The 20,459-nt window shown below is 42.5% G+C and overlaps 1 pseudogene; it reads right to left on the minus strand.

Moving 5' to 3' along the window:
- Nucleotides 1–256: 256 nt before the first annotated feature.
- LOC133363565 (5S ribosomal RNA) lies at nucleotides 257–375 on the minus strand (annotated as a pseudogene).
- Between the last annotated feature and the right edge of the window lie 20,084 nt (nucleotides 376–20,459).

A 20,459-nucleotide genomic window follows, 5' to 3' on the forward strand; every position in this document is an offset into this window, starting at 1 on the left:
AAAGCGGACAGTACTTGTATAATTTTGCTGGCTGTTGGCTCTTGGACGTCATGCGACATTTGGAAAGTTTATAGAAGTGCAGGGATCACAGAAACCACAGTGCTGAAGCAAACCAAGATGTCACTAAGACCTGGTTGTTGTTGTTATATGCCTTCGATTGCGACTTATGGCGACCCTATGAGTCTTTTTTTGGATTTATTCATAGGGTTTTCATGGTAAGAGGTATTCAGAGGTGGTTTACCACCGCCTTCCTCTAAGCCTACAACACTCGGGATTCCCAGGCGGTCTCCCATCCAAGTAGTAACCAGGCCTGACCCTGCTTAGCTTCCGAGATCAGATTAGATCGGGCGTGTTTAGGGTAGTATGGCCATAGGCTGAGACTTGTTTAAAAAGAGAAAAGAACAAAAGGACTCTACCAAGCTTTCTGGGTTGTGTTCTACACTTCCATGGATTCTGGAGTGGCCATCTGGAACAACAGCTGTGAGCCCACCAGTCGCCTACAGAACAGTGTTTCCATTGGCCATACCTGGAGGGGTAATGGCTTGATCTGCCGATTAGTTGTGAAATCTGTTTAAAGTTGAATTAAGGGGGGGGAAGTACTCTAGCTGATCCCATCAGGTTTTACAGTAAAAGGGGGTGGTGTGTGACTAGCGTTGTGTGCTATTTCCAGAAAAGAGAGTTGGAGACTCACTGGAACCAGCAGAACAGTGAGTGTGTCTCTACCCAAAGAATATGGGATGCATCCATGGTAGGTGTCGAGGGAATATTCTGTTCACTCAGTTTTGAGGGGACATCTGCATGATGTCATCATCAAATCATTGCACCCCTATATTTTCCCCATAGTTGATCTGGCTCTTTTCAGACCAACTTCTTAAGAAGCGAACGGAAGAGCCACACAATCACCTCAAGTGCAGACTCTCTCAGGGCTCACTCTTCCATCTTTGTGGTTTCGACGTGCATGCAGTGATGTACTGGGTGGGTCAAACTTATTGGCTTGCATCTGCAGGTAAAAAATGGCTTGCTGAAAAGGGTCATTTCCCTGCAGACAATACTATGTCCCACCTTCTGATGTGGATGGAAGATATGGGATGCACGCCCACACACCAAGTGATGCCCCCCTCTCCCCTGAAGTGTGAGTTCATTGCAATTCCACATGTAGTTTACCCCAGAGGAGCAATTGTTGGGTATGAATATAGGGAGCTGTTACCTTATACGAATCTGCACTGTACATCCAACCCTGTACAGGTTTTTAATGTTTTTAATTGTTGTAAACCGCCCAGAGAGCTTTGGCTATGGGGCAGCATATAAATGCAATAAATAAATAAAATAAATGCATCTGACAGCAGCTCTTCAGTGCCTCAAGCAGATGTTCTGTAAAAACAGCTGGAGATGCCAGAGATTGAACCTGGGACCTTCTGTGTGTAAAGCGTGTGCAATACCTCCAAATCAGTAGTAGCCACCTGTCTGGGAGCATGATATCTGCAAGGCCACATCTTGCAGGACTGAAGGATACCAGTTTGTGCATGTGGACATCTTCTCCTGCATGATGCATGCTTGCAGGCAATGCTCATCACCCATGGCATCTGTGCATGAATGGTGAGGCCTGCTGCAGCCCCTGGACATTCCCACCCTGCACGCATGCAGGCCTTACAGGCATGGTAATGTGGCGGCGTGATGACATTGAACGATGCTTCAGAGACCTCTAGGCATGTGCTTCTGGCTGGCAGATTGGTGTGGATGAGAGCATCAGAAGAGCCTGGCTGCTGGATCAGAGCAAAAGCCTTGCACCGTTTCCTACAGTGACCAAACAGATGCCAGCATGGGAAGTCTACACTGGAACGTAGGACGCTTTCTTATACAGAGTCAGACCCTTGGCCCATCTAGCTCAGTACTGTTTACACTGACTGGCAGTGGCTCTCCAGAGTTCCAGGCAGGAAGCTCTCCTGGCCCAACCTGGAGATGCCATTGGGGACTGAACCTGGGGCCTTCTGCGTGTAAGGCAGACACTCTGCCACTGAGCTACAGCCCTTCCACAAGCAAGACAGGAACAGGGGTGTAGTCGTCCAGGGTCTCAGGAGGTCTTAGACCTTTTACCTTTTTGGGAGAAGGGTCCCTATGTCTCCACATCCTACTAGTCATTCAGCATGAAAGGGGAGTGTGTTAGCCACTGAGAAGAGTTTTCTAGCATGCTTCCTTGTACTTTCCTGCTGATTGGGGCCAATCAGGGTGAAAGGTGAGTCAGCCACTGAGAAGACTCTTCTCAGCAGCTAGCACTCTCCCCTTTGATGCTTATTGGCTGCTAGGGTCATCTGTTATTGTGGAAGAAGGCTTGAACAAGGACCTCATTCTCAACCCAGCAGCAAAACAAGGTGGGAGGGGGTGTGGCTGTGAAGGGATCCTGCACATCTGAATTTGCCACTGCATTACTGGACAGGAATGCAATTGCTCTCTTCTACTGTTGCTCCCCAGGAACTGATATTCAGTGGCATTCAGTCTCCGATCCTGGAGGTGGCATGTAGCCATCCTGACTAGTAGCCACTGAGAGCCTGCTCCTCCTCTCCGCAAATTTGTCTGATCTCTTTTTAGAGGGACCCGACAGCTGGTATAGCACAGTGGGGAGGAGAGCCAGAGTCTGTGAGTTCAAATCCCCACTCATGTCTCCTGGGTGTCAAGGGCCAGCTAAAGATCACCCCCACAGTGAATGGCTCAGAGGTTATGTGCCCTGCCACCTATGCAACCGTGGGCAAGCTGCAGAGTCCCAAGGACCCCAGTTGCCCCCCAGCTGGCACTTGCGGACAAGGAAGAGGCTGGCTTGTGCAGCGGTGGCAAGCTGAGCAGGCCCTAGCCAGCTGGGGAGGACTAGCCTCAGAGGGAGGCAATGGTAAACCCCCTCTGAATACTGCTGACCATGAAAACCCTATTCGTAGGGTTGCCATAAGTTGGGATCGACTTGAAGGCAGTCCATTTCCATTTTTCCTCTGGTCTGATCCAACGTGGCAACTCTGATGTTTTTATTAAGTCCTCACTTGCACTCAAACAGTATATCTCATCCCCTAAACCAGAGCCATCTGGCTGTGCTCTTACAAACATGCACTGATACTTGAAGATGCTGAGTCCCTTCCAGGAGGTTCTGTTATTCTCCAGCCCACCCTGATGTCTGTGAAAACTCAAGGCTGTTCTCTGCTTTACAGGATTGGATCCTTTGCCATGTCATATAAACTGTTGATGAGCAATGAGAATGGCATTTTCGTTAACAAACATCTCAAGAACAGAAAGCAAAGGCCACATAGTTTTGGCCATGGGAAGGAGGAGCCAATAAACCAGAAATGTACCCTTTTTTGTTTCTATAATTGGAATTCCCTTGGGATGAGCTTTTCACCTCGGTTCTATCTTGGCTGCTCAAATCCCCTTGTTTTACCGGAGGACCATTAGAAGAGCCTTGTTGGAGTAGGCCAAAGGTGGCCCATCTAGTTGAACATCCTGTTTTCACAGTGGCTAACCAGATGCTTGTGGGAAGCCCGCAATCAGGATCACAGTGCAAGAGCACTTTCGGTTTCAAGCAGCTGGCATTCAGAAAGCATACTGCCTCTGACAACGGAGGCAAAGCATAGCAATCTGGGTTAGTAGCCATAGGGCTGCCAGGTTGGCATTCAGAGCTTTAGATTTGCTCAACAAAGTGGCAGGAGAGTCATAGAATCAAGGAGTAGTAGAGTTGGAAGGGGCCTATAAGGCCATCCAATCCAACCCCCTGCTCAATGCAGGAATCCAAGTTAAAGTGTACCCATGAATGGCTACCCAGTCATAGCCACGATGAATTTCAGACAGGGAGTTTCTGCCAGCCCAACTTGGAGATGCCAGGGATGGAACCGGAGACCTTCTGCATGCAAGGCAGATGCTCTGCCCCTGAGCTACGGCTCTGACCTGATTGGATCCCATGCCAAGTAAGAGCAAAGAATCCTGGGGACTGTAACTTAATTGCCTCCCTGGGCTCCTGCTGGGAGGAAGGGCGGGATATAAATCAAATAATAAATAAAGAAATAAAGATAATTTATGCTTCACAGATTTACAATTGCCAGCTCCCTTACCAAACAACCATTCCCAGAATTCTTTGGGGGAAGTCATGTGTTGTAAATGCATGATGTGGATGTGACACCACACTACTAGCATATGCAGATTTCATGCAAATCCATGCCCTTTTTTGGCAATGCATTTCCCTGTTTTTGGTGATGTGTAAGCAGTACTATAGTAGCAAATGCACAAGTGCAGGGTCCTTTCATGTTAGTCATAGCCACAGCCCCCCCCCCTTTTGGCTGTGGGGTTGAGAATTATTTATTTTATTTATTAGATTTATATCCCGCCCTTCCTCCCAGCAGGAGCCCGAAATGAGAGCCTTGTTAATGGCTTCTCTCACATTAGACATCCAATAAACATGAAAGGGGAGAGTGTTAGCTACTGAGAAGACTCTTCTCAGTGGCTGACTCACCCTCCTTTCATTCTGATTGGCTCCGATCAGCAGGAAAGGTCAAGGAAGCATGTTAGAAGATTTTTCTCAGTGGCTAAGACACTCAGCTTTCATGCTGATTGGCTCACAGAATACTGGAGACATAGGGACCCTGCTGGGACCTTGTTCCCATAAAAGTAAAGGGTCTAAGCTCCCCTGTGATCCTGGATGACTACACTCGTGTGTGTGACAGCCCACTCTAAATATTGCTCTACATCAGTGTCTCAGCTGCCAGACTTGATTGGCCTGCTTTGAAAAGGCTCTTATCATAACCTGGAAAGTAGAGCCCAGCCAGATTTGTGGGTGGGTGTTTTTATTCTGTAACATGTAATCGGTGCAATAATAGTCATTAGTGATGGATTTATATTGGACCATCCATACATCTTTCCGCTTTATTGGTTGCTCTGCAATGCTTCCTCAATGTTACATGCTTGCACTACAGCACCACAACAAAAGCGGAACAAAAAAATAAACTGGAATATTTGTGGTATAGAAAATTACAGGATTCTCTAAGAGTGGCACAGGACATGCACCGACTGGAAACCAAGCAGTCTGTCTGCCCTGAAACCTTTGCAAGAACAAGCATTATGGAAAGTGGGATCATGTATAACAAGCCTTATATCATGAGCACCGATAATTACGAATGCACAATAAAAAGGACTTTTGTTTTTGGAGGGGTAATAAAGTCATGCATTGCAAAAGGATTTCTTCAGCTGACCTGAGTTGGTCTCAAAGAGGGATGGATCCCAATGATCCCCGAAAGGGGCTACTGATGAAGGAGAGGCCTGTGTCAAAACAACCTGTCTTCTTCTGTGTAAACTGCACTCCTTCAACCAAGCTGTATTTGATGAGATGGAAATGTAAACAGGCAGTTTCTCCTGAAGGTCAGGAGGAATATAAAAATAAATGTATGTATTACCAGGATAGCCAAACCTCCGCTGGAAGAAAAATCTCTTTGTAAGGGCAGCTGTTCTGTCGGGTACTAAGAAACTTTCATAGTTATAGAAGGACTGAGTCCAAGCAGTCTAGCAACTGGGTGGCTTTCAGCAACATGCAAATCACAGATCACATTTTGTAATGTCTGTATTTTTAAAAAAAAATTCTTTGTAAACTGCCCTGGGAATGTGATTATTTTTTTAGTGGAGTGTATAATGTCCTTTTCTGCTCTACAATATCCTTTTTTGAGATGAGGCAGCCAGAACTGAACACAGTATTCCAAGTGTGGTCAGGTAGTTTTATATAATGCATTAATGCATTATATAAAATAAGGGTTAGGGTGCCACCTTTAGGATGCCCACCTTAACGTGGTGAGGGGGTTTGAGAGTGTTGAAGAAGCTGAGAACAATGCCGTCAGGAGTCTAGACCAAGAGGCTAGACTCCTAACCGGGGCACCTACGGCAGAATGGTCAAAGCTGAGACACCAGATTAAGATGCATCCAAACTCAGAGGAAGGCAATGGTAAACCACTTCTGAATACCTCTTACCACGAAAACCCTATGAACAGAGTATCCAAAACACAACACGAGATAGTGCTGGAAGATGAGACCCCCAGGTCAGAAGGCACTCACCGAGCTACTGGGGAAGAACAAAGGACAAGTACGAGTAGCGCTGTGACTAATGATGCAAGTGGGTCAAAGCCGAAAGGAAGCCCAGCGGCTGATGCGCACAGATGCGAAAGGAGAGTCCGGAGTTGTACGACGCACACAATAGGAACATGGAATATGAGAAGCATGAACCACGGAAAGTTAGAAACTGTCAAGCAAGAAATGGAAAGTATCAACATTACAATACATGGCGAGTGAATTATAATGGATGGGAATGGGACATTTTCAGTCAGACAACTACAAAATATATTATGCTGGAAATGAGAAATTAAGAAGAAACGGGGTTGTTTTACTAGTGAGAAGTGATGTAGCAAAAGCAATTAGGAGCTACAATGCAAGGTCTGAGCGAGTGATATCAATGAGATTAAACGGGAAATCTATCGTTAGGTCCAAACCCAGCCACTATTAACATAACCATCATCCAAGTCTATGCTCCAACAGCAAATGCAGAAGAAGAGAAATTGGAGAGATTTTATGTAGAAGTACAGGAGGAAATTGATCACACACCAAAACAAGATGTGCTGATAATCATGGGGGACTGGAATGCAAAAGTAGGGAACAGGGAAGAATTAGGAATTATGGGGAAATGGGGTTTAGGAGACAGAAATGAAGCAGGAGAAAGACTTACTGAATTCTGTGAAGCCAATAATTTGTGTCTTGTGAACACATTTTTTGAACAACCAAAAAGAAGACTGTACACATGGACATCACCAAATGGTCAATATAGGAATAAAATTGATTATATAATTGGTAGCAGAAGATGGAGAAGTTCCATACTTTCTGCGAAAACAAGACCAGGAGCAGACTGTGGTACAGATCATGAACTGGTCGTATCGAAAATCAGAGTAAAGCTAAAGAAGAACAACAAAGCAATCATAATGCCAAAATACAATTTAAATAACATCCCAGAAGAATATACAGATCAAAGAAGGAACAGATTTGAGGCTTTAAACTTAGTTGACAGAGAACCAGAAGAACTATGGAGTGAAGTCAGAGACATTATCAGGGAAGAATGCAAAGAGACAATACCTCTAGTTAAAAAGAAAGACCTCAATGAATGATTGATGAAACTCTTAAAATGGTTAAAGAGAGAAGGAAAGCAAAAGCAAAAGGAGATAGAAACACGGTCAGAACCCTAAATGCAACAATACAGCAACTAGTACGTAGGGACAAAGAGAACTATTACAATAGTTATTGTATAGAAATAGGAGAGGACAACAACAAGGGAAGAACAAGAGCCCTATTCCAAAAGATTAGAGAAATGAAGGGAAAATTAAAACCAAGAGTAGGGATGTTGAATAATCAACAGGGGAACACACTGACTGATCGAGATGAAATAAAAGGAAGATGGAAGCAATACACCGAAGAACTCTATAAAAGAGATGCCAGGATGACAGATTCATTCATGGAGAAATCGTACAATGAAGAATGAGAAATTTTAGAATGTGAAGTGAAAGCTGCTCTTAAAATACTTGGAACAAACAAATCACCAGGAACAGATGGCATACCAATAGAGTTGCTACAAGCTACTGAGACTGAATCTGTCCAAAATATGACAAAAATTTGTCAAGAAATATGGAAAACTAAACAATGGCCCACAAACTGGAAGTGTCAATATATATCCCAATTCCAAAGAAAGGGGATCCCAGGGAATGCAGTAATTATCGAACTATTGCCTTAATATCCCATGCAAGTAAAGTAATGTTCAAGATTCTACAACAAAGGCTCTTACTGTATATGAAGTGAGAAATGCCAGACGTCCAAGCTGTATTTAGAAAAGGAAGAGGCACCAGAGATCATATCTCAAACATGCGTTGGATAATGGCACCGAGCAAGGAATTTGAGAAGAAAATCACCCTGTGCTTTATAGATTACAGCAAAGCCTTTGCCTGTGTAGATTATGAAAAACTATGGAATGCTTTAAAAGAAATGGGGGTACCACAGCATCTGATTGTCCTGATGCGCAACCTATACTCTGGACAAGAGGCTACTGTAAGGACAGAATATGGAGAAACCGATTGTTCCCCATCGGAAAGGGTGAGACAGGGGTGTATTTTATCACCCTATTTGTTTAATCTGTACGCAGAACATATCATATGGAAAGCAAGATTGGACCAAGATGAAGGAGGTGTGAAAATTGGAGGGAGAAATATCAATAATTTAAGATATGCAGATGATACCATACTCTTAGCAGAAACCAGTAATGATTTGAAACGAATGCTGATGAAAGTTAAAGAGGAAAGCGCAAAAGCAGGACTACAGCTGAACGTCAAAAAGACTAAAGTATTGACAACAGAAGATTTATGTAACTTTAAAGTTGACAATGAGGACATTGAACTTGACAAGGATTATTATCAATGCCTCGGCACAGTCCTTAACCAAAATGGAGACATTAGTCAAGAAATCAGAAGAAGGCTAGGACTGGGGAGGGCAGCTATGAGAGAACTAGAAAAGGTCCTCAAATCCAAAGATGTATCACTGAACACTAAAGTCAGGATCATTCAGGCCATGGTATTCTTGATCTCTATGTATGGATGTGAAAGTTGGACAGTGAAAAAAGCAGATAAGAGAAAAATCCACTCATTTGAAATGTGGTGTTGGAGAAGAGCTTTACGCATACCATGGACTGCAAAAAAGACAAATAATTGGGTGTCAGAACAAATTAAACCACAACTGTCACTAGAAGCTAAAATGATGAAACTGAGGTTATCCTACTTTGGACACATCATGAGAAGACATGATTCACTAGAAAAGACACTAATGCTGGGAAAAACAGAAGGGAGTAGAAAAAGAAGAAGGCCAAACAAGAGATGGATTGATTCCATAAAGGAAGCCACAGACATGAACTTACAAGATCTGAACGGGGTGGTCCATGACAGATGCTATTGGAGGTCGCTGATTCATGGGGTCGCCATGGGTTGTGGTCGACTTGGAGGCACATAACAACAACAACGCCAGTGCCCTTTTATTGCTTAAGATTGCTCCAGTGTAGGATGCTTTTCTTCTGGATCATTCCCCTCTTGATGGATGTGTTACACAGGAGATCTGTATTTAGGTATCATGCTATTTTATTTTCACTTAAAAGCAGCAGGAGTACTGGTGTTGGAAGAGGGGCATTTAACCCAAAGGGAAAGGGTTAAACACCCCCTCCCCCAGCATGGCCTTTTGTGAAAAATCAAAATGTCAGGAATAGGGATGGATGAGAAATTCAATTAAGTTTGCATTTAAAGGTGAACCTACAAAATGTGCACTTTTTGAAACAATATGCAGACTGAAACACAGCCCTCCTTTGAAAAGTTCACTTCTCCAAATTTTGCACTGCAAAAATGCATGTCAATGAAAATAAGATACGGAAATGCATTATATTAGGCACCACTGCTTTGCAAAGATGTGTATATTAGGCAATACTGCATACAAAAAGTATTAAAAATTGCTCTAAAAAGCTGAGAATTTTTCATGAGAATTTAAAAAAAAATTCGCAGATTGCTACAGAAATGAGAACTGAATTTGGGAAACGGAGAGAATAGAAACTGACAAATCCATCCATTGCTAGTCAGGAGATAGTATGACAGATCTCCTGCATAGAGCATAGGAACATAGAAAGCTGCCTTATACCAAGTCAGATTATTTGTCCACCTAGGTCCGCACTGTTTACTCAGACTAGTAGCAGCTCTCCAGGGATTCAGGCAGGAGTCTCTCTCAGCCCTCCCAGGAGATGCCTGGGACCTTCTACAGGCAAGGCAGGTACTCTGCCACATATAGCTTGGCAGTTGTTCTGGGCAGAACTCTCACTGCAGCAGTAACAGGTCCTAGATCTGACCAACTGGACAAAGGGAGGTACTCTTTGCATTTTTTAAAAATGCAGTTCAATAAAGCCCAGAGGCTTTGGCTTTTTGCCAAAATGGAGCTTATCCCTTCCTTCAGATTGCTTCCAAGAGAAAAAGCTGGGAGACAGATGTGTATGGAAGCCCAGGGGAAGTGGATGGTTCCCTCTATAAACACCCCCACAACGGACGCTGGATAGTCATCAACCGTACGCTTTTAATGTCTCCAGACACAAGCAAGGATTAATTACATCATGAAACTTTGCAGCCAGGCTAATGTGGAATGCCTGTGCCGCTGGCCAGAGCGACTCTCTTCCACCTACCTGATTGCCTTGCATTGCCTTTAAGACATCCAGGATTTTCTAGACGGTTACGGGAATTGACTGGGATGTGATGTCCGTGATCTAGGATAATCTGCATCCTGGGCTACTTCCATGCTAAAGCCCTTTTAGCATTTCCAAGGCGTTGCTTTACCATAGTGAGCTAAAAGTGGAATCAAGATAGTGGTTCCACTCCACACTTTTATATAACCCACCACTACACTACGCTCAACATCAAAGGCCCTCCTCCGGGTGCCTACTCCGAGGAAAGTGCAGAGGATGGCAACAAGGGAGAGGGCTTTCTCAGTGGTGGCCCCCAAATTAGGGAATGATCTAAGTGATGAGACACTTAGTGACCTACCCGTTCACTTCGTTCAATATCCAAGGCCCTCCTCCGGGTACCAACTCATCAGGAAGCCCGGAGGATTGTTATTAGATCTAGGGCCTTTTCTGTAGTGGCCCCCGAACTGTGGAACAGCCTACCTGTGGAGATACGCCTGGCGCCTTCGGTACTTTCTTTTAGGCGCCAGGTTAAGACCTGGCTGTACTCCCAGGCATTTTAATGTTCAATGTGTTTCATTTAATTTTTTTTTTCCGTTTAACTTGTTGCTGATTTTATTGTAATTTTATTGTAATATTGTATTTTAATCTTGTTTTGTTCACCGCCCAGAGAGCTATTCGCAATGGGCGGTTTAAAAATGAAATAAATAAATAAATAAATAAAATAAAATGAGGTGCGCCTGGTGCCAACACTGTTATCTTTTTGGCGCCAGGTCAAGACTTTCCTCATCTCCCAGACATTTTAGCATGTGTTTTTAAATTGTTTTTTTTTAAAGTGTTTTTAAATTTGTATATTTGTTTTTAATGTTTTTAATTGTTGTAAACCGCCCAGAGAGCTTCGGCTATGGGGCGGTATACAAATGTAATAAATAATAATAATAATAATAATCTGGCTGTCCTCGTCAATTCCTTTTTGCATTTCCTCAAAAGGGAGTCCTGTTTAATAAAGGTCTCCTGCAACTTTAATAAGAAGCTTCCTCTTGCAGCTTCAGCCTCTGTTCCTGAAATATAGGGATATATAGGAAGCTGCCTTATACTGAACTGGACCATTGCTCCATGTAGCTCAGTATTGTCTACACTGACTGGCAGTGCTTATCCAGGGTTTCAGAAAAGAGACATGCACAGCACCACCTGGAGATGCGAAGGACTGAATCTGGGACCTTCCGCATGCTCTGCCACTGAGACATGGCCCACTCCTTAAATTGCTTCAGGGAGCGGACATGGCATTAGCAAATTACCCCTTTATTAATTTCTCTGTTTTTGTTCCCTGCAAGGGGAGGCCTTTCATTACTGGTTTCCCCTCTCTCTTTTTTAAAAATTTAATTGCAAAATAGCATTGGCACAGTGTGAATCAGCACCCATGGGCCCATTCAGTTAGGTCCAGACAGGGCTGGCACCAGGCATGACAGGGTCCTTGGGCACCAGCCTGCCCCGGGCTTGCGGCGTCCATCCCGTCTACCTCTCACGTTGCATAGTCTCACATAAATTATGTGATTGCTTAGCATCCATGCCTAACATCAACCAAGATGGTGCCGGGGGCTTCAGCCCCCTAGGGAAGCCCCCCCATCTTGCTTGATGGCCGGCATGTGCACGCACTGCATTCACAGCAACGGGAGAGGTAGATGGGGCATGTGTTCTGGCTTATTGGAGCCTGCATGCTATCTGTAATGGGGTGTGTGTGCCTGGGATCTCCCTCTCTGTGATCCGAGGCAGGGTCAGGAGCTGACACTGCTGTGGATTGTGGAACAGGAGTGCTACCCTAAGGAGGGGTTCTTCAGGGGCCCCTCTGGGCTGCAGGGGCCCTCGGCTGGGGCCCAATCTGGCCCCCCTCTGGCGCCAGCCCTGGGTCCAGAGCTACGGGCCCTTCTGGATTTGGGTGGATTGGCTGGGACTGTATCTTCCCTGGATTGCATCATCCCTGATTTTCGCACATCTGTGCATCTCAAAATGAAAGCGCTCCTCCAGATGACTTATTCTTCATTGACCATTTGTGCTGATCTCTTGCACAGAGCTTATGTGGAGGTTAGACTGTGCCCATTCTTCACTGAGCATTCATTCTGATTTGTTTGCAGGGCTTTGTATGTCTTTCCATTAAGTGTTTGTTCATCTCACCTTCTTCAGAGCATTTCGCTGTCACGTTCCTAAGCGCAAAAAGTCCATTTCTTTTTACAGTGGATTTGCTGCACTCGGGTGACAACGTGCTTTAATCCACTTTAAAGGCGCAAACCTACATTTCTGATATGATCTCGAATTCCTCCCGCAAAACACTACATGACTCTGGAGGTGACTTAAGGTCACACTTGGCTCCAAAGAAGGATCTGCTCCTCTTTCCAGCCAAATGGTTATGTAAGAGACTCTCTCTACTCTGAGAAAAAATCCAGAAAGCCCTGGAGTTTTGGGATTCCCAGTGTTAAATCAAGGAACTTTTTATAGCACTTGCTGATTTGTGTGCCTTTCTGTTAACAAACCAATTCTAAATATTTGGAAGTCAAGCTTGTTAAAGCCAGAATTACTTAACCCAATCTGAACTCCAAATTTAGCCACCCTCCCTGTCACCACCCAGCCAAGGAAGGATTACCGGTGAATGTCTTGTTTTGCTCCCGGCGGAATATAAGAGCCGAGAGAAATGGTCATATATTTGTCATCACTTTCTGATTCCCTGGCCAAGATTTCCCTCTGGAACAACCTGCTCTTCACGAGAAGTTTAACTCCATTTGTCTTTCTGTCGCCACAATAAATTACCGACAGTGAGGGCTGGAAACACTTGCAAGAGGAATATGAAAGACCATCATGCGGGCTGTTTTCTTTTTTTAAACCAATTTTTAAATATCCTTCCCCTAAGTCAGGATTTCCAGGGCTTGCAATGATGGGTAGTGGAAGGCTGGGTAGGGGAAGGGCTGTAGCCTAGTGGGTAGAACACCTGCTTTGTATGCAGAAGTTCTCTCAAGTTCTCCATCATCTCCAGGTAGGACTGGGGAAGAACCCTGCTTGTCTGTCTGACACTCTGGAGAGCTGCTGCCAGTCAGAGTAGACAATACTGAGCTATATTGACCAATGGTCTGTAGAAGGCAGCTTCCTATGTCCTCCTCCTATGGGTCAAGATAGATGTATAGCGAAATGAGCCTCAAAGAGATAATATCAAGTTTACTTTTGAATGGGACTGTAGTGGCAGCATGGCAGAAAAGCCAAAGCAGCTATGTTATCGAATTTCAGCAGGGTATGCACCGACTGGAAATGAAGCTGTTGGTTCACCCTGACACTTTTGCGGGATTGCATGTAACTACCTTGATGCCATCATGAGCAGAAATCATCACAAATGCACAATTAAAAAAATCTGGGGGACTACATGCAATGTTTCCTTTGTAGCTAGCCCTTGTGTGCAAGCTTCAATCCTGTCCCCACAAAAAAATGACTGCCAGTGTGGGTCCAGATATGGACCCTAGGGTGCCTACCAACCTGTCTGCCCTCAGCCAGCCTTCAGCTGCCTGCCGCCCTACTTACAACCAGTGAGGGAGTGGCTCAGCCTGTCATTGGCTCCGGGGCCACCTACTGTTGGCCTCCCTGCCTTCCGCCCTACCAGTCCCCTTGGACACCAAGCACCACTGATGAATTTGCCTGATCCAGACCTACTGGGATAATGTGCAGATAACACCTCAATTATTCACCTGCTTTTGCATGTCTTGAATGTACTGGCACACTTGTTCACTCAAGAAATGTATCAAAATAAGTTTAAAAGTGTGAATTTCTATATACAAAAAGAATGTAAAAATTTGTCACGCTGCAGTTTGCTTTGCCACAGATAGGTGATGTTGCGAATTACAGCATGGCTGCTGCCACCCGGCTGATGATGCTGACGAGATAGTCCAGGAGCAGAAGCAGCATGGGAAGGAGAAAGGCGGCCAGAAGTGGCAGCTAGCCTCAGCAGCTGCAGCACCACCAACAGCAGCAGATTGCCAGGATGGCTGCCCGATGCTTCTCGCCACCTTAATCTATCCTGTGCTGCTCCTCTTACCAGACAATCTCATCCTAATCGGCCAGGTGGCAGCAAGGTGGATAGGCGGCTGTGCGAGTGACTGACCACGGAGCATGAGTGAACACAAGACAGGCCAACATCAGATCAGCGGGGTGGCAGTTGCCACGCGTGAACAACTGGGGCAGTGAGGGGGTACCTGTGGTTGCCATTCCTAGGGTTAGGTGATGGGGTTTGCATGCAAAGCGCAGGGGCAGCAGCCCCTAGTTGGCGAAAAAATACATGGAGAAACTCCTCTCCCGATATGAACCTACCTGGACCCATAGACCTTCATCGGAGGCACTTTTCCAGTTCTCTTCTTTGGGGGAGGCTCAGAGGATGAGAAAAGGCAATAATGCTGGGAAAAACAGAAGGGAGTAGAAAAAGAGGAAGGCCAAACAAGAGATGGATTGATTCCATAAAGGAAGCCACAGACCTGAACTTACAAGATCGGAACAGGGTGGTTCATGACAGATGCTCTTGGAGGTCCTTGATTCATAGGGTCACCATAAGTCATAATCGACTTGAAGGCACATAACAACAGGGGATGATGACAAGGGAGGCTTTTCTAGTTGTAGCTCCCCATTTATGGAATGATCTGCCCAGTGTGGTCTGCCTGGGGGCTTCGCTGACAATTTTTGCTGCCAGGTAAAAAATGTACCCTTTCCCCCAGGCATCTGACGGCTGTTTTGCTGTCAGTGTCCTGCTAAAGTTTTCTGCTGCTGTGTTTTGGGGATGGGGTGGGGTTGTTTTTATGTCTTTTTTTATGAACTGCAGGTGTTTTTGTATGAATGTGTTATTATAATACATTTTTACTTATGCTTAAATAAACTGTAAGTTGCTTGGGAACCTTAGTATCATCATCATCATCATCATCTCTCTAATACTAATAATAATATGTTTTAAAATGTGCATATTTAAATGCAAATTTCATGTGGAGTTTTTTAAAATGCAGGTTAACTCAACTGGAGTGCATACCGCAGATCAGAAAAAGTACCGCCAGGGCCAAGAAGATGCCAGCATGGTTAACGAGCAAAGTCAAGGAAGCTCTTAGAGGCAAAAAGTCTTCCTTCAGAAAATGGAAGTCTTGTCCGAATGAAGAAAATAAAAAAGAACACAAACTCTGGCAAAAGAAATGCAAGAAGACAATAAGGGATGCTAAAAAAGAATTTGAGGAGCACATTGCTAAGAACATAAAAACCAACAACAAAAAATTCTATAAATACATTCAAAGCAGGAGACCATCTAGGGAGGCGATTGGACCCTTGGATGATAAGGGAGTCAAAGGTGTACTAAAGAACGATAAGGAGATTGCAGAGAAGCTAAATGAATTCTTTGCATCTGTCTTCACAGTGGAAGATATAGGGCAGATCCCTGAACCTGAACTAACATTTGCAGGAAGGGATTCTGAGGAACTGAGACAAATAGTGGTAACGAGAGAGGAAGTTCTAGGCTTAATGGACAATATAAAAACTGACAAATCACCGGGCCCGGATGGCATCCACCCGAGAGTTCTCAAAGAACTCAAATGTGAAATTGCTGATCTGCTAACTAAAATATGTAACTTGTCCCTCGGGTCCTCCTCCGTGCCTGAGGACTGGAAAGTGGCAAATGTAACGCCAATCTTCAAAAAGGGATCCAGAGGGGATCCCGGAAATTACAGGCCAGTTAGCTTAACTTCTGTCCCTGGAAAACTGGTAGAAAGTATGATTAAAGCTAGATTAACTAAGCACATAGAAGAACAAGCCTTGCTGAAGCAGAGCCAGCATGGCTTCTGCAAGGGAAAGTCCTGTCTCAGTAACCTATTAGAATTCTTTGAGAGTGTCAACAAGCATATAGATAGAGGTGATCCAGTGGACATAGTGTACTTAGACTTTCAAAAAGCGTTTGACAAGGTACCTCACCAAAGACTTCTGAGGAAGCTTAGCAGTCATGGAATAAGAGGGGAGGTCCTCTTGTGGATAAGGAATTGGTTAAGAAGCAGAAAGCAGAGAGTAGGAATAAACGGACAGTTCTCCCAATGGAGGGCTGTAGAAAGTGGAGTCCCTCAAGGATCGGTATTGGGACCTGTACTTTTCAACTTGTTCATTAATGACCTAGAATTAGGAGTGAGCAGTGAAGTGGCCAAGTTTGCTGATGACACTAAATTGTTCAGGGTTGTTAAAACAAAAAGGGATTGTGAAGAGCTCCAAAAAGATCTCTCCAAACTGAGTGAATGGGCGGAAAAATGGCAAATGCAATTCAATATAAACAAGTGTACAATTATGCATATTGGAGCAAAAAATCTTAATTTCACATATACGCTCATGGAGTCTGAACTGGCGGTGACCGACCAGGAGAGAGACCTCGGGGTTGTAGTGGACAGCACGATGAAAATGTCGACCCAGTGTGCGGCAGCTGTGAAAAAGGCAAATTCCATGCTAGGGATAATTAGGAAAGGTATTGAAAATAAAACAGCCGATATCATAATGCCGTTGTATAAATCTATGGTGCGGCCGCATTTGGAATACTGTGTACAGTTCTGGTCGCCTCATCTCAAAAAAGATATTATAGAGTTGGAAAAGGTTCAGAAGAGGGCAACCAGAATGATCAAGGGGATGGAGCGACTCCCTTACGAGGAAAGGTTGCAGCATTTGGGGCTTTTTAGTTTAGAGAAAAGGCGGGTCAGAGGAGACATGATAGAAGTGTATAAAATTGGACTTCCCGGAAGGAGTGCTGGCTGGTGGTTGTCTCTGAGGGAGCTCTGCCTCAGAGGAAGCTTTTTTCAGGTTAAAAGCCAGCCAAGAGGAATCTTGGACTGGCTTAAATGTTCTCCAAGGTATAGGAGAACCGATCAAATTTTCCACAAGACTTCGTTGAGCTGTCGGCGGCTGGAATTGATCAGGAAATCCCTGAGATAAGAAGGCATGCAGATCGGCTGAAGACGGAGTCAGGATTTCCACGCAAGCTGTACTGGAAAAAAGCGAAGCGTTTTTTTTCTTCTTCTTAAAAAAAACGTTCTTAACCAGCGAGCCTACTTCTGTCTAAATCTTATCATTTGGCTTAAATTACTACAATAAAAGGGATTTGTTTACGAATCAGCAACTGAGAAACCTGGGTGAGTCATACTTTTTCTCTTTTAAATATAATTAAGGAAGAAAGAAAATGTAAACAACTTATATACTTTTTTTACGACAAAAAGCTGGCCTGAATTTGGAGTTTTAAAGTTTAAAAACGGATGAGAGGTAATTATTATATTTTGGACTATTTTTCTCTTTGGACTATTTCTTTTTGGACGAATCTGCTGCTCGTATATGTTACTAATTGTTTGGTGTTGGCAACCAGAATTGTTTTGCATTCTTGGATGTAGATAAGAACTGTGCTGTGCTGGCTGGACTTTAATAACAGGCCTGGAATATTAACTTTTTTGTTGGTGGAGGAAAAAAAAAAGAAATAGACTGCCTCTAGGTTTTGGAACAGTGATTAATATCAGAAATTAAAGGCTTTTCTTGAAAATGACAACTAAAAAAGCAACTAAGACCCAGGAGCGAAGAAGAAGTTCTACTGATCCACGGGAAGGGGTTATACCCCCAGATATGTTTCAAAAAATAATGGAAGGGATTAATGATATAAAACAGGAAATGAAAATTGAATTGACAGATATAAAAGACTATATTAAAACACAAGTGGATGAGATTAAAGGGACAATTGGGCAAATAAAGGAGGATGCAAAAAACACTAAAGAAAAGGTACAAATCTTGGAGAATAGAACAGATATATTAAATCTGGAATTAGAAAAAAACTTGGACTATATGGCTGTGACTGAAATGAAAAACAAAGAACATTGTTTGAGATTCCGTGCAATTCCTGAGGAAACAGGTGAAGACATCAGAGATAAAATTGTTAATGCTCTAGTAAAATTTCTGGATTTGAATGAAGATCGGATGGAATTTGAAATAGATAAAGTGTATAGAATTAATTCCAGATATGCAACAATGAATAAAATTCCAAGAGATGTGCTTGTTCATTTTATAAAGAAGACGACCAGAGATATGGTATTACAGCAACACTTTAAAAATACCTTTAAAATTGATGGTAAGGAAATACTGGTGATGAAAGAAATTCCTATTAGACTTTTACGTAAGAGAAAAGAATATGCTTTCCTTACAGAGAAACTTAAGCAACGCAAAATTCAATTTAGATGGGATGTTCCAGAAGGAGTGATCTTTACATTCAGACAACAGAAATATAGACTGAATACTGTTCAAAAAGCAAGGGACTTCTTGAGAAAAGCTTCAAAAGATATGGATGAAGATAAACTCAAAGATATGGATATAATTCCTGGGGAACAAAGTCAACAAAGATATGCAGAGGAAGGAAAGGAAGATGATGGATTAAAAGGAGCATCAGGCACATTTTAAAATACACGCTTAAAGATGGATTACAAATATCTAACTTGGAATATAAATGGAGCTAATACGGCGCAGAAGAGAAAGAAAGTGTTTCACTATTTGAAAAAATTAAAATTGGATATAATTTGTTTACAAGAAACTCATATTAAGAAGAAAGATTCCAAATATTTGATTTGTAAAAATTTGGGTGAAGAATTTATTTCGGCTGGACCAAAAAAAAAAAATGGAGTTGTTCTCTACATTAACCCACAATTGCTTCCTAAATTGGTATTACTGGATGATAGTGGTAGATTTGTGGGGGTTGAAATTACTCTACAGGGTACAAACATTTTGATAGTGGGTATCTATGCCCCCAATGAAGATAAAACAAGGTTTTACACAGGACTTATGGAAAAATTGTCAGAGTTTTCATATGACCATTGGTGCGTTATGGGTGATTGGAATGGGGTAATCACACCAAAAATTGATAGGCTTTCTGAAAAAAATATCAAAGAGACACAGGGTAAATTACCGAAGATTTGCTTTGAACTGATGGAACATTTAGAATTGGTGGATACCTGGAGATATATAAATGATAATGCAAAGGAATTTACTTATTTTTCAGAAAGACACAAAACATTCTCGAGGATTGATATGATCTGGATGTCTAAAATTTTAGCGAAGGACACTTTTAAAATGGATATATTACCAAAAACTTTTTCGGATCATAACCCTGTGATATTAACTTTAAAAAAGAAAAATCTTGGATTTAGATGGAGACTAAATGAATCTCTATTACAGAATGACAAAGTAGTACAAGAATGTAAGAAGAAATTAAAAGAGTTTTTTGAACATAATTTACATAAAGAAACAAGTGAAAATATCGTTTGGGATACAAGTAAGGCATTTATGAGGGGATATCTTATTAAATGTAACTCTGAATTAAAAAAAAAGAAACAACAGAAAATGCAATTAATTTTGGAAGAAATAAAACAAAAAGAGGAAGAATTGAAAAAGAATCCAACTAAAGTTTCTATTGTAAATCAAATCAAAATGTTACAGAAGCAAGTATCAATGCTGACAGTTAGAGAAATTGAAAGAAAACTAAATTTTGCTAAACAAAGGACTTTTGAATTTGCAAATAAACCTGGGAAATGGTTAGCATATAAATTAAGAAAAGAACGTCAAAAAAATATCATTTTAAAGATACAAGAAGGAGATGAGACGTTGACAGATAATGTAAAAATTAAAAAGATTTTTCATCAATATTATTCAACATTGTACAAATGTCAGGAAATTCCATCTGAAAAAATAGAAGAGTATATATCTAAACAGAATTTGCCTAAAATTACAGACTTTCAGAGACAAGCTATTAATGGCCCTATTACGTTAAGAGAGATATCTGAAGCTATAAACAAAATTAAATTAGGAAAGGCACCAGGACCAGATGGGTTATCTGCAATGTATTATAAATGTTTGGAGGAAGAACTCTTACTACCTTTACAGTCTACAATGAATCTTATTCTGCAAGAGGGAAAGATACCGGATAGTTGGAAAAATGCTAATATAACATTAATACCTAAAGAGGAGCAAGATTTAACTAAAACAAAAAATTATCGACCAATATCTCTATTGAATAATGACTATAAAATTTTTACAATGATCTTGGCAGAAAGATTGAAAATAATATTGCAACAATTTATTCAGGAAGATCAATCAGGGTTTTTACCTAAAAGACAATTACGTGACAACGTCAGAAATGTCTTGAATG

The sequence above is a fragment of the Rhineura floridana genome, chromosome 8 (genome assembly GCF_030035675.1).
Source record: "Rhineura floridana isolate rRhiFlo1 chromosome 8, rRhiFlo1.hap2, whole genome shotgun sequence".
NCBI lineage: Eukaryota > Metazoa > Chordata > Lepidosauria > Squamata > Rhineuridae > Rhineura > Rhineura floridana.